Below are 12,210 nucleotides of genomic sequence, written 5' to 3'. Positions count from 1 at the left end.
CAAACAACAAAAAATTACAAAACACAATAATATTTTGTTGTATTCAATAAATATAGACTTTCGGAATACATAAATACGGGCGAAAAAAATAATGTATACAAAAATATAATGCACTTGAGTGTATTTGTAAAGAATACAATGTATTTGTCTCATTGTATGTGACTAAATAGTAAAAAAGAGAAGAAAGTTTGCGTTTTTCGGCCAAGCAAAATACTGTATACATTGTATTAAAAACTAAAAATAGAGGACGACCAAAAACCCGGCCCTCAAATCTTCTCCCGCCTAGACGGCCAGATCTGTTCGCCTAAGAGGATGCGTCAATTATGGATGATGACACCGACGACTATTCCGCTGATTTGGGGGAGAAGAAAGAAGATTGAGAATCTTGCTAATAGAGAGAGCGAAGGAAGAGAGAGAGAGAGAGAGAGAGAGAGAGAGAGAGAGAGAGAGAGAGAGAAGATAATTGGCGTATTTCATGTCTCAATGGTAGGTATAAATAAATACCTATTTTGTTATAAAATAGAAAAAGTAATTATAAATAATAATATTTTGAAATTATTTTAATTTATAATAAATAGAGTGTAATAGTTTGTTATAGGAGGTAAAATTTTCAAAAATAAATTGACTAAGTTTGGGTTCTCTCAAAAAATTTCCACCATTAAAAGTTAAATATAATGTATAATGCTCCCTCGGCACCTTACAATGAACAATCTCACATGATGTTTGAAGCAGTCCATTTGATTAACTGGCCCTTGGGACCCATCAATCTTTTTTCCTTTGGGAAAATTTGTTTGATTGTTGTAAGGTTGGTGTGAATTCGAATCCATGACCTAGCAAGTATTTGATATCTTTCTTCACTTTAGTCTGTTGAAAAAGAAACTAAGTTGACCTGAGCATTACTTAAATCATTTTTTCGAATTAAATCTTTTATCAATGTTACGCTAAGATAAGTAGATAACTATGAAACAAAACCCTTTTAAAACTATAAAAGGATATTAGTTTTTCAAAAAAAAATGTGATCACCAAAAGATTTGGTTATCCTTTTAAAGCTTCCTTTATATATATCTCAATTCATGTACCCTCTTTTTGACTTGAGAATAGCACCGTAGTTACATGGTAATTCGAAGGAGATGAAGTTATATTTATGGGGTAAGATGTGCTTATGTAATACTCCCTCTGTCTCATAATATGTGTCGTGATTCTCTTGTGTACGCCCCTTAAAGAAGAATAGTTTTTGACTACTCTACCCTTATTAAATATTTTTTCAATTTATGTATCATCTCTATCAATGTCATTATCCATATTTTTACTAAATGTGAATGCAATTGATTATTAAGGGTAAAAAAGGAAAAATATAATCAATTTTATCTTGAACTTCTAAAATGACATAATTTGAGATAACTATTTTTAGTAACCACGAGACATATTATGAGACGGAGGGAGTAACCTACTATAAAAAAGTTTGTCGTCTCTTGATATGCGCAAAGTGACAAGTAAAGATGAAAATCTATGTTTAGTATACATACCGAGTAAAAGTGAATGGAGGAAGTATATACACATATCTTTTATTAGCAAGCAAAGGAGGTGGTGGGGACCAGAAAATCTTAAGTATATTGAGTTTTTTTATTTATTAATAAATGAAAGTACTACTATAGTTTAATTGGGAAGAATAAAGAATAAATGGACAAAGAGAGTGGTCGTGGGTTTTTGGAGAATGGGATAGCTAGGGAGGATGTTGGTCTTTTGAGATCTCATTGGAAAGGTAATTAAGAACAATGGTCCATTATTTAAGGGCATTGATTTGGGTGCCCCTTTGGGTTTTGTTAGCCAGACCCCCCACATCTAATTATAAGATTGTCCATTCACCCCTTCTACATGTTATTACTCTTTCGCTTGGAAATTAAGGTGGGAAAATGTTTAAATTTGCTCTACCGTTTGAAATTGCTTAATTTTGTTTTTCATTATACTTTTGCTCCAATGATATTTTTGTCAATTGCAAATTATCTTTTATTTATCCTTGTCATTAATGGAGCTCAAGTGTAAAATGAATATACTTTTCGTATCTATATTTTTAGAGAATAAAAGTCCATATTTACCCCTCAATTTCAAATTTTGACTATGATAGAGATAGAGGTAAGGCCACAATAGCCTCTTCCTTAAAGGTTGCAAAAATTGAAAGATGATTCCAAGTACAAAAGTTCTTAGACATCTTGAGCCAGGTGCGTGTGAATCTACCTTTGGTAGAACTGCTACAAGCAGTTCCTAAATGTGCCATGTACCTGAGAGACATTGTGACCAACAAAAGAAGGTTGATAGAGTTTGAAACGGTTGCACTTACTGAGGAGTGCAGTGCTAGAGTACAGAGTAAGCTCCCGCCTAAGTTGAAGGATCCCGGTTGTTTTACAATCTCCTTGGCGATTGGAAAACACGAGGTTGGTATAGCCTTGTGCATTCTGGGAGCAAGCATTAATTTTATGCCATTATCAATGTTCAAGCAGCTCGATCTTGGAGCCCCCAAGCCTACTACTATAACTCTACAACTAGCGGATCGGTCATTAGCAGTGCCTGAAGGAATTATTAAAGATGTGCTTGTGCGAGTAGGGACGTTCATCTTTCCTGCAGATTCATTAGTCTTGACTACATGGCCGATGAGGAGGTTCCAATTATCATGGGGCGGCCATACTCGGCCACTGGAGGGGCACTTATTGATGTGAGGGAGGGCAAGCTAAAGATGAGAGTGCATGATGAAGAAATCACATTTAATGTGTATAAGACGTTTAACCTTCCTAAGTATTATGAGGATGTGTACATGATCTCTGTAGTCGAATCAAAGTTGATAGAGCAAGGTGATATTTCGCTTAATATATATATATATATATATGTGTGTGTGTGTGTGTGTGTGTGTGTGTATCGCCTCATGTTTTACTTATGTTTCGTGAATTTCGGATGTAAAATATATTAATTTATGTTAATTTGTGGCGTTTTTATGTGTAGGAATCATTCGAAGGAATAGGGGCGAAAGGTGCGAGATTAGAGCCAAAACAGAGGAAAACTGGGAAATGTTGAATACTAGCGCCACAGGCAGCGCCCCACGCAACATGTGGCCCCGTTTGCATAATGTTCAGGAGGCCAGCGCCCCACGCTGCCCTGGACGCTTGTGATGGAAATTCTGCCCGGAACAAGATTATTTCGGCCTAGACCTACCCAACACGTAGGCAAGACTAAGCCTATTTTGTGAAGGGAAGCGCCACTTTGAAGGGAGAATACACACGAGAAACATTCAGGAGCGAGGATATCTCAGTTTTCTTCATCTTTTCTTAGTATTTTCAATTATCCAACAGTTATGAGATTGTTTGATACTATCATGAGTGGCTAAAACCCATAGTTCTGGGGTTGTGATTTTGCCATGAATATTGTTGTTCAACTTTGACTTAATCTTAATTACAATTTACCAATATATGGTTATTTTTGCAATTTTGTGATTAATTGCTCAATTGTCTTGCCAGCAGTTAGGTTCTATTTGCTATCTATGCTATGCTTGGGAAAGCCATATTTAGATTAGAGAAGAATTGAAAAGAGCACGATCTTAACTCTAGGGGGAGGGGGGGAGGGGGGAGGGAGTATTTGTAGTTAGGATAGGAATATACCTAGTCACTGTGCTTAATTAAATATCATAATCTTAATGCGCGCTTAATAGATTGATTTCATAAGAATATAGGCGTTAGTCTATTTTGAATAGGCGAGGAGTACTTCGGGAGAAGGCTACGAGAGCAATTATTCGATTAATTAGCAACCATGAGTGAATTGTATGAAATGGAGAGTTAACTAGAACACAATAGGATCGGTGAATCGATCACAACCCTGGAATATGTGTCTCTGTTGAATACACAACAAACATTTTGTTGCTTGATAATTTAGTTACTAGTTAGAATTATTGTTTAGTATAATGACACTTTTGAACTCGGATTGGCTCGACTGAATAACAATCTTGGTAAATTTAGTAGGTAGTTAATACAAGTCTCTGTGGGTTCGACACTCGACTTATTATTTTATTACTTGCACGAACACGTATACTTGCATGCGCATTAGGGAGAAACACAAGGTCCTCATGTGGAGCCTAGTAGCATGGAAAAGAAAATCGAGTTAGAAGAAGTGTTGTTGCGAGTTGAATGTGTAAAGGCAGAGGAGAAAAGGGTGAGAAAGGTAATTGTATAAAACTGTTTTTCTAGGTTTTCAAAAAAAAAAACGTAAATTGAGAAAAAAAATCAGAAAAAGCTCGGACTTTTTCCGACGATGGATCTGTTGGATAATTTTCTTGAGGGATAAAGTCCGACTAAAAACACCAAAAAGATTTTTTTTAGGATAGTTAGGTAGTATCCCTAGGTTTTTCTTTGGGCACCGGTTCTTTTCCAAGGGTGTAGCTCGAACTGGGTACTTTATTTTCCTTTTAGGAGTAGGTTAGGAAGAAACTGAGTTGCTCTAAGATACCTAGTGACATCTTTGGTGCTGATATATTAGGCTATGACATGCTATCTATCTTCCTGTACATTTGGTTTGAATTGTGATGCCCGAGTAAATAAATAGCCTACTCTGTGACGCATTTTCTCAGTTGTTTGACTTGTATGCCACATAGTGCAATATTGCTTAAAATTTATCAATCATATGTGTTTTCTTAACTTGAGAGTTGAACAGAACCGTCTTGATTGAATCATGCGCAATGTGTGTGTGAGGAATTGTGATCTCTGTCCTATCCTATGTAGTATAGAACTTGCCCCGTGTGTTAATCGAAGCGAAATTATCATGTGGTGCTAATCTAGGAGATGACGTAATCGTTTCTTGCTTGATCATAGGTGTTCTTGTCACGTAAGAATAAAATTTTCCATTGCTAGCCCCTTTGAGCCTATAGACCTTTTCCTTGGCACTCACATTACAAGTCGTACCCCTATTTTGTTCTTAATTTGTGATTGTTGAACCTTTACCTCCTAAGGTACTTAGTCGCTAAAGGAAGTAAGGTGAGAGAGATTGGGGAGTAGCTTTTGAGCGGAACCATGGAAGGGCCCATAAGGTGCACTAAAATTGTGAAAAAAGGTCACTAGCCAATGAACCTTAATATGGAGTGTGTGTAAAAAAAAGAGAATAAGAAAAAAATAAGAGTCAAATAACGTTAAAAAAAACACACCTCCTAATCTTACTAATTTGTGCTAGTGGGAGTATAGAAATGCTTAATTGAAGAAAAAGGGGCTATCTGTATATGGTTTGTGGCGAGAGAATTGGTTGAGAAAAATATTTGTTCGATTGTGAGTGTAGTGTATTACAGTGCTTAGGAGGGTTAGTCACTATTCCTAGATATATCCTACCCATCCCGTAGCCTACATTACAACCTTAAAGTCCTAATTGATCCTAGATTTGGCTAGCTGAGATTAGTAGAGATGTACACTACATCCAAGCTTATCGTATGGCCACGAGATGCACACAAATTTTTTGTGAGAGTGAGTGAATTTTGTTCAATTGTGTGATGTCCTTAAATTATATTCAAAGGCATACTTGAATGTGTGGACTATTCTATATTCACTCTTTAATTCGTTGGTGAGGGCACATGATCTCATGAAGGACTGGTAATGTAGTAAACGTCTCTTGTTGGGTGAGTGCGCGAGTTGAGGTTGCTTAGTGGTAACGAGTCGGCTCTTGAGGTAGGGTAGTTACGGAGAGGTTGTTTGAATTGATTGAAGTAAAATGGATATAATTGGGCATGTTTAAAATGGGAAGAATGTGGATTTTGTTCATGCTTGATTGCCGGTATCGATCATAGTCAAGGGTAGAGTGTATGGTTAAAAATTGAATTGCTCCTCTTTAGTCGAGATGTGTACGTTGTTGGGGTGTAGTTGATAGTCCCATTGCTCGAGGACGAGCAAGAGTCTAAGTGTGGGTTGTTGATATTTAGCTTAAAGTATATATATTTATATGTATATCACCTCATGTTTTACTCGTGTTTCGTGGATTTCGGATGTAAAATGTATTGATTTATGTTAATTCGTGGTGTTTGTAAGTGTAGGAAGCATCCGGAGGCAATAGAGGGCGAAAGGTGCGAGATTAGAGCCAAAACGGAGGAAAAATGGGAAATGTTGAATTCCAGCGCAACAGGCAGCACCCCACGCCACCTGTGGCGCCGTTTATAGAATGTTTAGGAGGCCAGCGCCAGGGCCGGTGCCCCACTCTGCCTTGAATGCTAGCGATGGGAATTTCTCCAACTTTGCTCGGGACAAGGTTATTTCTGACCTAGACCTACCCAACGCGTATAAAAACAAGACTAAGCTTATTTTGCGAAGGGAGACGCCACTTTGAAGGGAGAATACACAGGAGAAACATTCGGGAGTGAGGATATCTCAGTTTTCTTCATCTTTTCTTAGTATTTTCAATTATCCAATACTTATAAAATTGGTTGATACTATCATGAGTGGCTAAAACTAATAGTTCTGGGATTATGATTTTGCCATGAATATTGTTTTTCAATGTTGACTTAATCTTAATTATATTTCACCAATATATGGTTGTTTCTTGAATTTTGTGATTAATTGCTTAATTGTCTGGCCATCATTTAGGTTCTATTTATATCTATACTATTCTTGGGAAAGCCATGTTTCAATTAGAGAAGAATTAAAGAGAGCACGATCTTAATTTGGGGGGGGGGGGGGGGAGGGGTACAGATTTGTGGTTAGGATAGGAATATACCTAATCACCATGCTTAATTAAATATTGTAATCTTAATGCGTTCTTAATAGATTGTTTTTACGGGAATATAGGCATTAATCTATTTTGAATAGGCGAGGAGTACTTCGGGAGAAGGCTACGAGAGCAATTGTTCGATTAATTAGCAACCATGAGTGAACTGTATGAAATGGAGAGTTAACTAGAACACAATAGGATTGGTGAATCGATCACAACCTTGGATATTTGTATCTGCTGAATACACAATAAATATTTTGTTGCTTGATAATTTAGTTACTAGTTAGAATCATTGTTTAGTATAATGACACTTTTGAACTCGGATTGTCTCGACTGAATAACAATCTTGGTAAATTTAGTGGGTAGTTAATGTTATGTCGAGGAAGAGGCAAACCCAAAATTAAAGAAGATAAAGAACGCCAAATTTTAAAGTGGAAAATCCTTCAAATCGAAGGTAAAAATTACGGGATCACAAAGATCCAAAAAACTCCACTATAACAATAAGAGAATTACAAAAGTTCTCCAAATTGGCTACACAACAAGTTCCAAATACGGAGCAACAATAGCAAAAAGAGCAACAACTAATCAATTGAGGAAAGAGGAGAATCCATAAAAATGAAGCTGCTGTTCGAGGCTCGAAATCAGATTCTACAAGCCTCCAAATCCGATCTCCACCGTTCACATCCAAGACCAAGATGTTGCGAACAATCAGTCAAAATTTCAGCCCGATCCAACGGTTAACGAATCAGAAAACGTGATTTGAAATTGGCTGGTCGGAATAAAATTCTGCAGCAAAACAAATACTTTTCTTCTCTCTTCTCTCTTGACGAAAGCTCTCTCAAAAACCACTATTATGTGCTTAAGTCTTTCAAAGACTTGTATCAATGAGCATGGAATGATTCTCTAAGGTTGTCCTATTTATAGATCATGAGTGATGCTTTCTCTTAAAGCCAAAATCCACTCAAAATAGGAATAAACACCGAATCAAATTCCGAATAGGAATGGAAACCAAAAGAGAGTAGGATTAGGCCATTGGGCCTTTGGCTGGACAATATGGTCATGTGCCCAACAAACTCCCCCTCCAGCCAAGGGGCCAAATATGTCTTCAAGTAGAGGAACTATTGACAGGCTTCATGCCTGCCAATTTTCTGCAAAACGCATGCTTATCTACAAAGTCCTAAGACTGCTCCATATAAATATCCTCATTCAAATCACCATGAAGAAAAGCAGTCTTGACATCCATCTGCTCAACCTCTAAATCTAGACTTGCGGCTAAGCCTAGAACCACACGAATAGAAGACATCTTCACAACATGGGAGAAAATTTCATCAAAGTCAACTCCCTTCTTCTGGCCAAAACCTTTAACAACTAAACTCGCCTTGTATCTAGGCGCAGAGGTATGGTTATCTTGCTTTGTTCAGAATATCCATTTGTTAGATAAAGCTCTCTTACCTTTCGGCAATTTTACTAACTCATACGTGCCATTCTCATGGAGTGACTTCATCTCATCTTCCATGGCTTCAATCCACTGATCTTTATGAGTATCTTGCATGGCTTCATCATAATTCTCAGGTTCTCCCATGTCAGTCAAAAGTACATACTCATCAGGAGGATAACGCATGGATTTTTGCTTCTCCCTTGTAGATCTTCTAAGAGAGGTTTCAGGAGCATTCAAAGTAGTTACCTGAGGAGGAATCGGTTGTTGATCAACCACAACTTCATCAACTGGAGCATCAATAACATCTACACCATGATGATCATTTTGATCTTGGTCACTATCTCCATTATTGTCTTGGGTTCCTTCATGTGCAATAGGTGCCTTAGCGATTGAAACTGGATCAATATCAACTAAGCTCTCATTACTCTGAGAATCTATCTTCTCAACTTTGTCAATATCTTCAATAGTCTGATCTTCAAAGAATATTTCATCACGACTTCTAATAAGTTTATTGTCAGCTGGATCATAAAAACGATACCCAAACTCATCTTGGCCATAACCGGTAAAGATGCACTACTTAGTTTTGACATCCAGTTTCGATCTCTCATATTTAGGAACATGCACACAAGCTTTACACCCAAAAACTCTCAGGTGATCATAAGAAACATCTTTGGCAAACCAAACTCTGTCTGGGACATCACCATCCAAAGCAACACCAGGAGACAAATTGATAACATAGGCAACAGTGTTAAGTGCTTCCGCCCAAAATGTATTTGGAAGTTTAGCCTCTGAAAGCAAGCATCTGACTCTCTCAACTAGAGTTCTATTCATCCTCTCTGCCAAACCATTCAATTGAGGCGTCTTGGGCGGAGTTTTCTGATAGTTATCAAAGGGACCACAATATTCACCACCATTGTCAGTGCGAATACATTTTAATTTCTTCCCCGTCTGTCTCTCAGCTAAGGCCTGAAATTCCTTAAACACGCTAAGTGCTTGATCTTTAGATTTCAAAGGATACACCCAGAGCTTACGAGAATTATCATCAATGAAGGTCACAAAGTAAAGTGCACCACCTTTTGACTTTACTTTAAAAGGACCACACGAATCAGAGTGTACTAGCTCTAATAAATCGGGCTTTCTTGAGGGAGGATAGCTATGAAAGGAAACCCTTTTCTGTTTGCCAGCTAAACAATGAATAAACCTTTTCAGCCTTTGCTTGTTTCACTCCAGAAAGCAAACTTTTCTTAGCCAAACACGTAATCCCCCTCTCGCTAATATGACTCGGTCTTCGGTGCCACAATTCTAATACAGTATCACTTTCCACCAGATTTATGAAGTCATTAAGAATAGAGCCTTGTGTCACATATAATTGACCAGACTTGACTCCTCGAGCCACCATTAACGAGCCCTTGGTGAGCTTCCATTGGCCATTAAAGAGGGCATTATGGTACCTTCATCGTCTAATCTTCCTGCGGAGATCTAATTGAAAGGAAAGTTTGGAGCATGCTTGACATCTTGAACAACTAACGTTTAACCATTATTAGTTTTCAAACAAACTGTGCCAACACCAGACACCTTAACTTCACTGGCACTGCCCATCTTTAACACTCCAGAATCAACAGGAGTATAAGATGAGAAAAAATCTTTTCTTGGTGTGGCATGTGAGGTAGCTCCAGAATCTACTATCCATCTCGTCTCATGGGATACCAAATTGATGACGTTTTCATCATAATCAAAAAGAAGGTCATCTCGAACAATAGCAGCAAAATTGTTCTCGTTATTTTCAGCTTTCTTTCCTTCTCTAGTGTCTTGATTCAACTTGCGGCAAAACCTTTTGATGTATCCTTTCTTGCCACAGTGGTTGCACGTAATATTATAGTATTTGGACCTTGACTTACTTCTACTTTTACCTCTATTACTTGAGCCTCTTGTTTTATCTCTCCCGCGGTCTTCTGTAACCAAGATATCTGCTTGTGAGGACGAACCCTGAGATTTTCTCCTTACTTCCTCGTTCAACACACCACTCTTGGCATATTCCATGGTCACCTTACCTCCAGGAGCTGAATTTGTCAAAGAAACACGAAGAATTTCCCAAGAGTCTGGCAGAGTATTAAGAAGCCAAAGTCCTTGAATCTCATCATCAAATTTAACTCCCATTCCAGACAGCTGATCAAGGACGCCCTGAAAATAATTTATGTGATCAAGGATAGGGCTTCCTTCCTTATATTTATAGGTCATCAATTGCTTTAGCAGGAACAACTTGTTGTTCCCAATTTTTGAAGCATAAAGAGTCTCTAGCTTTTCCCACAATGATCTCGCATGTGTCTCGTTCACAATATAGTTGCAAACAATATCTTCAATCCATTGTCGTATATATCCACATACTTGTTGGCTCGAAATCCCAATCTTCATCAGATACACTCTCGGGTTTATGAGCTGAAAAGACGGGTAGATGCATCTTCTTCACGAACAACAAATCTTTCATCTTGCTTCTCCAAGCATTATAATTTCTCCCATTTAAACACACCATCTTGCTCATATTCGCCTCCATTCCGTAACAACCCGGATAAATAACCAAGGCTCTGATACCACTGTTATGTCGAGGAAGAGGCAAACCCAAAACTAAAGAAGATAAAGAACACCAAATTTTAATGTGGAAAACCCTTCAAATCGAAGGTAAAAACCACGGGATCACAAAGATCTAGAAAACTCCACTATAACAATAAGAGAATTACAAAAGTTCTCCAAATTGGCTACACAACAAGTGCCAAACACGGAGCAACAATAGCAACAACTAATCAATTGAGGAAAGAGGAGAATCCACAACAACTGGTATTAGAGCCCAGGTTCAGCGGGACGAGTATGGAGATGGCAAAGTGATGGTGCGGGGCCGCATGCACACAAGCAAAAGCTAGTTGCGGGCTTCGGGTGCCATAACACTCTAATATTGTGGATGGCACACAATAATCTCGAAAATTGACTCGTGGATCGTGGTAGTGGGCCACGTAGAACTCAGTTCGAGGGGGAGATTGTTGGGTGTGCAAACAAAGTCCCACATTGGTAGCTGAAAAGATTGGGAGTCTATATATAAGGTGTAGGGATCTCTTAATGGTGTGAGGCCTTTTGGGAAAAATCGTGTGGGCTTGGCCCAAAACGGACAAAATCACACCATGTTAAGAGTGTCTTTGGGCTAGTTTAGCCCAACAGTTAACACGTCTCTGTGGGTTTGACACTCGACTTATCATTTTATTACTTGTACGACCACGTATACTTGCATGTGCATTAGAGAGCAACACAAGGTCCTTATGTGGAGCCTAGTAGCATGGAAAAGAAAATCGAGTCAGAAGAAGTGGTGTTGCGAGCTGAATGTGTAAAGGTAAAGGAGAAAAGGGTCAGAAAGGAAAGAGGAGATCATCCTAGAACGCGTAAAAAGGAAAAACTCTATGGAAAGAGGAGGAAACGAATGCGTCCAGCTTGAACAAGTCGTTCATGTCGTGCCGCGACATTAATTTAATCGCTTCATGGAGCTCCATTAAGAATAAACGGAAAAAATAAAAAAAATTCATCATGACCGATAATATTAGACCAATATGCAATATCTAATGAAGGACAAAATGGCTCCCTTTCAACTTGTATAGGCGAAATTTTGCCACTTTTCCCTATTAAGAGAAAGGGTAAGAAAAAATGCGAGGTTAGAAAACGAAAGCAAGTGAAGGAAAATCTTTTTCTTTTATTCTTTGGTTTTAGTAGAAAACAAGATAAAAAATATAAGCGTAAGGAAAACATAAGAGAGAAAGAGGAAACTAGTGAAGCGAGTGAAAGAAATCATTTTCTGCTATTTCTTTGGTCTGAATAGATAAAATGGAAAATAAAAGGGTTAGCAAAATACAAGAGAACGGAAAAACAAGTGAAACGAGGGGAGGCAATCATTTTCTTTTACTTCTTTGGTTTGTATAGAAAACAAGGAAAATAAAAGGGTAAAGAAAGAATACGTGACAAGGGGAATACGAGTGAAGCTAGTGAAGAAAAAATCATTTTCTTTTACTTCT

Source organism: Nicotiana attenuata, unplaced genomic scaffold, assembly GCF_001879085.1.
Source record: "Nicotiana attenuata strain UT unplaced genomic scaffold, NIATTr2, whole genome shotgun sequence".
NCBI classification, from domain to species: Eukaryota; Viridiplantae; Streptophyta; class Magnoliopsida; order Solanales; family Solanaceae; genus Nicotiana; species Nicotiana attenuata.
The sequence above is the reverse complement of the archived record's forward strand: the minus strand, read 5'-3'. Positions refer to the sequence as shown.